The sequence below is a fragment of the Pundamilia nyererei genome, unplaced genomic scaffold (genome assembly GCF_000239375.1).
Source record: "Pundamilia nyererei isolate P.nyererei 1_Seehausen unplaced genomic scaffold, PunNye1.0 scaffold00129, whole genome shotgun sequence".
Lineage (NCBI taxonomy): Eukaryota > Metazoa > Chordata > Actinopteri > Cichliformes > Cichlidae > Pundamilia > Pundamilia nyererei.
Genome location: NW_005187530.1, coordinates 523,619 through 531,473, shown reverse-complemented (window position 1 = coordinate 531,473; position 7,855 = coordinate 523,619).

The following is a 7,855-nucleotide window of genomic DNA, read 5'->3' as shown; positions in this document are numbered from 1 at the left end:
GAAACGATGTTTTTTTCTATAAGCTGAAATTAGAAGACAGCTATTTGGAATGTTAAAGATGGACGTAGCTACTGTCATGTCACCCATCTGTAAAACTGCTACCTCTTTGGCTAACAACCTACCAGTTACAAGTTTCAACCCAGTTAGGCACTTTAGACCTAGAAGCTGGACCCATCTTTTATAATGTCAATCAATCAATCAAGGCTTTAATCACCACGTGCAGGTTGCCCTGCAGTGAAATAGGACACCCCCCCCCGACCTTACACACACAACACAGACATCACATGGGGATACAGGTCGGAGATCGGTAGCATTACAGAAAAAAAACACTAAAATATGCACTACAATGGGAAAGTACAAGAGGAAAAAAAGAGACCTTTACTCATGCTGGGCTCCTGGGAGGACAGCATGAGAACAGGAAACAAAAAAACTCCTCTGCACAAAAAAGCACATAAATGCCTGTGGTTATATACTCACACATCACTCAACAACAGCAGAGAGAAAATCAAATAATTTTCTAACATCCCTATGGCTGTTTGCCTTCTCCATATAGAGGTAGGTGAAGTTTTGCTGCCTTTAAATATGACAAAACAGTGTTATGAGAACTGACAAATGCTGTATCTGTCTTCCCACAGGCTATCATAGTGCACACTGCTGTAGTCATTATATTGGCTGCTGTTGCTGTAGAGGGCGAGCTCGTGCTTTGAGGTCACATTTCAGCCGGAAGCATTGCCCCGAATTGTCAATCACAGGCAAAGTAATGAACCAAAGTAATGAACCAAAGTAATGAACCAGCCCAATTCATTTTGGGCTGTTTGCCAATCCCAGTTAAATTCACAATAAGGGAAAAGGGGGATACACAGCAGTGGAAAACCTATACTTTAATGCTATACAATTTTCAACTTTGATGACCCCCAGTGGCAGGAAGTAGAACACACAATGGAAATGCATGCCGAAGGACACAAAACAAAGACTACACCTGCAAGAGTAATTTCAAAAGCTCCTGAACCACATAATCATCCACATAGAGGAGTCTGAACAAGAGTCTTTAAATTTACAATTTTCGTTCTTATTGTCTTTTGGGGGAAGGAACATATTGTGTGTGTGTATATATATATATATATATATATATGTTATGATATTTGTGCTTTTTAAAATTAATTTCAAGTTCATTATTTGTTATATGTGCAATCCAAAATCATGCATATTCATCATTGCAAAGACTGTTCAGTTTAAGATAGAACCACTAACAGTTAAAAAGGGCTTTTTGGTGTGATAGATGTGTATATTTTGTATTTTAATTCGCTGCATCATTAGGATGGTCATGAATTGGCCATGATTGCCTTTTGTCCTGTCTCCTTCCCCTCACCCCCGAGCAGATGGCCGCCCCTCCCTGAGCCTTATTCTGCCAGAGGCTTCTTCCTGTTAAAAGGGAGTTTTTCTTTCCTACTGTTTCCTAAGTGCTTTCTCAACTTATACATGTACAATATGTTATGTTGAGCTTCACAGCAATTTGAAAATGGCAGTAGGTTATCAGGTTATCATGTGGTTTATGACATGCTGAAAACTGAACACTGCACACTCCAGTGGTTCAAAGGTGAAACAAAATGGACTTGGAGAACAAGAGAGGAGAATGACTGAAGGGAGCTTAGGTTCTGATTCAAGTGATAGCCTAGCCTTTCATTATTTCAGAACATACTAGTCTACTATTCATGATTAAAAAATGTATACAGACTTTTCCAAAGTTCAGATGCTGATTTACCACTGATTTAGTTACAGAACATATGATCCTTCTTGTTGATGTGGGTGCAGTTCTTAAAAACCAGATTGCTTACATTCTGGTGATGAAGGTGGTGACAATATCAAAATGCAGACACAATCGGTCATAACTAGTTGGTACAAGCAAGAAAAGGTACAACGCCAATAAAAAAAAAGTGATATGTAAAATGTAAATAAAAACAAAATGCAATGCGTTACAAATCATATAAACCCATATTTTATGAAGAATGTAATGTAAAACACATAATCAGTGTTTAAACTGAAGAGATGTAGAATCATAAGAAAATGAAGCTCATTTTGAGTTTGATGGCTGCAGCAAAACATGCCAATATGTGTTGCTGCAATATCAGTTTTTTGTGTTTTTATTTTCTGTGTTAAGAACATTGAGTTTGCATCTCATATAAATAAAATTACCATTGCCAGTAAATTGGAACTGGACTTTTTTTATATGGGATTCGACCTGCTCAACAGTCCTGGCTTTTTCTAATATTTTTTGTTTTGTGATTCACAAAATGTTTTTAAATTGATGAAAGGTATGAACTGCAGGAAGGCCTGTTAACTCTACTATGCAGCAAATGTGTCAAAATAGATGCAGTATGCAGTTTAGCATTGCTGAAATATGCAAAACCTATAAACACCTTTCAGCATTGACGATGCCTTTCCAGATATGCAAACTGATGTGCAGGCTTTTGAATTGAGCACTGATAGCAAACCCTCTCCTCTTTAGTCCAGACAACGCGGTGTTCATGTTTTCCAAAAATAATTTAAAATTTTGATTCATCTGACCACAGAACAGTTTTTCACTTTGCCTTAAGCCATTTTCAATAAACTTTGGCCAAAAGAACTTGGTAGTGGTTTTGGATTATGTTCATATATGACTTCTTTTTTGCAGTATGGAGCTTTAACTTGCGTTTGTGGTCGGCTGTCTATGAACTGTGTTTACAGATAGTTTCTGTAGCACTTGCAGTGATTTCCATCATGCCTGTTTTCAATGCAGTACTGTCTAAAGGCCCAAAAATTACAGGCATAGTGATGAGGCTGTAAATCTGTTCTCCCCACCAGGATTTCCTAATGATCAATTAGAGAGGGGGGAAATATCCAAATGGAGCTGGAGAAAAATGTCATCAACTCTAATTCATCCTGTCCACATTGTTCCAGGTGGACAGAATGAATTGGAATTAGAATTACTTTTCACACTCAGGACTGGCTGTTCAATTAGTGGGCACTGGCAAAGTCAAATCTAGACTGCTGCCCAGTTGACACATACAATACATGTCTGTAATGCTCATACAACATTACATTACATTCGTTTTAACATTAGTAATGCTGTGGTTTAGTCCAAATGCAATAATAAATTCAAAATAGTAAAAAGATAACATATTGAAGGCTGAAACTGAGACATTTCCAGAGATATTCTGTAGATCAACACAGTGTCTTAGTCTGGATTCCCAGGCCAGCATACATAGGTTAAATGCTATCATATCAAAAAGTATTATGCAGTATTGGAATTAAAAAAAATATTGAAAACATAGAGCATACACACCAGTCAAATTATGGCTTAAGTGGACCACATCAGTCCAGCTCTGAGGTCTTTACACTGGCTGCCTGTCCGTCAGAGGATAGACTTTAAAGTTCTGATGCTGGTCTATAAAGCTCTGAATGGTTTAGGACCAAAATACATCAATGACCTCCTGACCCAGTATGAACCTTCCAGATCCCTCAGCTCATCTGGATCCGGTCTTTTATCAGTTCCCAGAGTCAGAACCAGACACGGAGAAGCTGCATTCAGCTTTTATGCTCCTTATATCTGGAACAAACTCCCAGAAAGCCTCAGATCAGCTGAAACACTCAGTTTATTTAAATCCAGGTTGAAGACTCACCTGTACTCAGCTGCATTTGAATAAAGCACCAAATCCACACTTTTAAGCTTAAATTTCAAAACTTACATTTAACTACTGATTTTATCTACTGTTCTGATTTGATCTGTTTTGATTTTATATACTGTTTTGTTTGTTTGTTTGTTTGTTAATTAGTTAGTTAGTTTATTTGCTTGTTTTAATCAATTTTAAATCATGCTTTTTATTTGTTTTTGTTTCTAATGTCTCTGTAAAGCACTTTGAATCACCTTGTTGTTGAATTGTGCTATACAAATAAACTTGCCTTGCCTTGCCTTGCCTTACATTCATGATATGACATTTACTACACAACCAATTTTCAATGGACAAGCAATCATTATAGTTTGAAATTAGGCACCCAAGGTTGTTCTCACCAATTCAGTGCCCAGCAAACTGTGAAATATGACTAATTTCCCATTTATGTCAGATGTATTTTGGACCTTACCTTCAGTCTTCAATCACTAATCAATTGTTCCTTAAGTTAAAGAGAAAATCTGTGCCAGATTTAATAAATGCATGTTCTCGAGAAATTTAATTCACAAGAACATGAAGGACATGAAATCACAGTAACCTTAACTTTTGTGTACTCTAAGTGAATTTGTTCTTTTTGAATGTTAATACATTTTTTCACCAAATTTAAAGAACTTCACTCAAAGCACAGGCAAACACAATGACCCGGTCTACAGCTGTTGGCTAAAAAACACATTTGCTACCCCTATCGTGGCCATCAGAAACCAGAGAGAACTGCAACTAGCTATTGCAGTTATATCACTCGTGGTTTGCATGAATTGCATTTGGGCATGGAGCTCGAGTGCAGGTGCCAATGAGGGTTCAGCCTTTACTGAGATACAAGTGTATCGGCAATGCATTCTTTTAGGGAAAGCAAGAGAGACAATGCTTGTCCCAGGAAATCCAAAAATAGACACCAGTTAAAGCATATCATCTCAAACAGCACTCTGTCGAACAAGCTTTTCTCATTGTCTGCTTTCACCATGTTTTATATTACTGCCATCTTGTGGCCACAGTTAGCTATTGTCAGAAGTAGGTTTAATTAACATCTGTAGTGTGTCTTGATTTCATGGTTGTGTCCATGTCCCGTTAACAATGACATGAGCTTGGGAAGCTGACAGGCCAGCAACTTTTCTTTTCTGGTTAATTGTCTTTGTTTGTCTTTCTGTAAAGGTCATTGAATGCCACTGCATTGATACCAATCCAAGTTTGGGAGTCTTTGCAGGCATGTCCTTCTATAGTGATTTGTGTGCGAGTGCATAATGAGTGTATTCCTCTGATGACCTGATGTGAGGAATATAACAGTTTCTGAATATTATGATTCTGCTGGATTTGAACAGCATTACATTTTTGATGATTTGGTCTTATCCTGTGTTCCTCAAAGCAGTTGTTGAATTAGTTGTCATAGCAACATAAAAGGTCAGAACTGCACACATATAATGGCAGGACACAAATGCCTAACCAAGCTGCTCTGTTCTTGCAGAAGGAGCCTGTTGCGATGGGTCCAATTTCTGTAAGAAAAGCACTTCTATTAAATATCATAGACAAAAGGTGCACTTAAAAACAAGGCTTTGTATCCAGAACCTTAGTTTTTAAACTTCTACAATGCTGTTTGTATAAGCAAGCATAGTTTCACCTCAGGGACACTAGGGATTCATAACCTTTGGAAGTCTGCAAAATAACACCCAAAATGTAATAAAAAAAACTACTTAACCCAGATCATACTCTAAGATCTTATTTTAGATTGGGTAGGACAGTAATGTCCAAACATGGACAAACTAATTGCCTAATTGCACACTGGATGAGAAGGCGCAGATAGAAATGGACTGTTACCTCAGCGAGGAGGTCGTAGGGGGGAGATGAAGATCCACTGGCTTGGTTGAAAATGCATGAAAAATGTTTCCCATTGATGTGAAGAGATCTGTTGAAATAGCACTATTATTTATTTCTGTTGTCTGCTTTTGTTAGCTTCAACCAACATTATTAGCAAACTTACTCATGGGCAAATAAACAAATAAATGGTTTGGATTTGGGAGACAGACACTATCTCTACTTTTAAGATTAGGCTTAAAACTTTCCTTTTTGCTAAAGCATATAGTTAGGGCTGGACCAGGTGACCCTGAATCCTCCCTTAGTTATGCTGCAATAGACGTAGGCTGCCGGGGGATTCCCATGATGCATTGAGTTTTTCCTTTCCAGTCACCTTTCTCACTCACTATGTGTTAACAGACCTCTCTGCATCGAATCATATCTGTTATTAACCTCTGTCTCTCTTCCACAGCATGTCTTTATCCTGTGTTCCTTCTCTCACCCCAACTGGTCGCAGCAGATGGCCCCGCCCCTCCCTGAGCCTGGTTCTGCCGGAGGTTTCTTCCTGTTAAAAGGGAGTTTTTCCTTCCCGCTGTCGCCAAAGTGCTTGCTCATAGGGGGCCATATGATTGCTGGGTTTTTCTCTGTATCTATTATTGTACGATCTACTGTACAATATAAAGCGCCTTGAGGTGACTGTTGCGCTGTATAAATAAAATTGAATTGAACTGAATTACCGTGGAAAGTCACCAGTAAAAATGAATATTTTCACTTCCTTCTAAAGTGCCTTTAAATAAATAAAATTGAAATTAACTATTATAAAGCATCTACTATTACATTATTAAGACTAGACAACCTATTGTGTCTACTATCTGATTTATTTGGAATCAGTAGATGGAACTAAAGCATTAGAGTAAACAGTCCGCTACACTGGGAGTCAGTGGGTCAATCGCTGGCTTCTCCAACCCTGGAAAAGAGTTGAACTCTTCATTTATCACAGCATCATTCACAGCAAATACATCACAGCTAAATTGTATCAGGACTTAAAATGCTACATTCATCTGTATCACCTATTAAAATGGATGAGTCATAGGATACAGTGTCACAAATAAAATTAAATTAACCAGGATTAATCGGGAATAATTACACTAAAAAACTGGTTCAAAAAAGTAGCATTTTTTGTTGACATTTTTGTAATGACATTTAAAACTTTTAAAGACTCTGGAGTACTAAAATGTCAAAGTGAAGCATCTCCCTATTTTATCTCAGTATTACTTGGAATACTGAGATAAATGAATGAATAAATGAATAATAAATTTGGTTGAACAGTATGTTTGCTGACTTTTTGTAAGTCAAGGGCACTCTCCAGTTTTACAAGGACATATCAGCTGCCTAATGCCTGTTGAGAAATGGGTGACAGGAAATAGGCCATTTATGAGAACACTTTAGAGCAAATTAAATTGGGACAGGTAGAGCTGTGCGAACCACAAACAGTTTTTGTTCTTGCCATATATTGATGACATTAGGATTTACCAGGAAAATTCTAAGTAGAAAACACACCCATCAGCTGCTTTACTCAAATTAAATTTGTTTTTGACGTGGATGATATCAGATTATAGTCTGAACAGTTTCCACTTCTGAACTGAGCAACGTGTACAGAAGCTAAAGTTAAACAGAGGAGCCATCAAAGTTGTACTTTCTTTTAGAAGCTGATGGGCCGTATTACTATATGTGCCTCTCTACAATACTGTCAGACACTCAGGTCAGTTGAGTGACATAGTGCATGAGTGCCATTCATTCACAATAATGTATCGCACCACTGTTAAGAAAGTACCTCAATGTGAACTTATTTTTTTATTTATGCAGCAGTTTAATAGCACTTTCAAAGCATTTTCGGCAGGTGGGCAGATGGCGTGGACAAGCAAGTTTGTAAATATGATAACTGGAGAAGGAGCTGATGCAGGCTTTTGAAATTCATCTCATAGGTGCGTCTACTAAAAATCCTGAACGAGTTCAAATCTCAGTGAACTTTAACTCAGTGTCAAAGTCTAAGGACAACTTTTCTGAAAATTATGTAGGATATTCAAATGTGTATTTTCAAATTTATATCAGAGGTGCATCCACTTGGAGGCTGAACAGCAGCACTGGCGTTCACCGGTACTTTTTGTCACAGTCTTTAGTCCTGCAACAGACTGGCAGCCTGTCCAGGGTGAGACCTGCCTCTGGACCTATGGCTAGGATAGGTTCCAGCCTATTCAACCTTTAGCCCTTCCATGGATAAATGTCACAGACTTTTCTTTTAGTCTAAACACTGCAATCACAGTTTTCTACAGGTTCTGTCTTTCTCAGTGGCAGAGGACTGT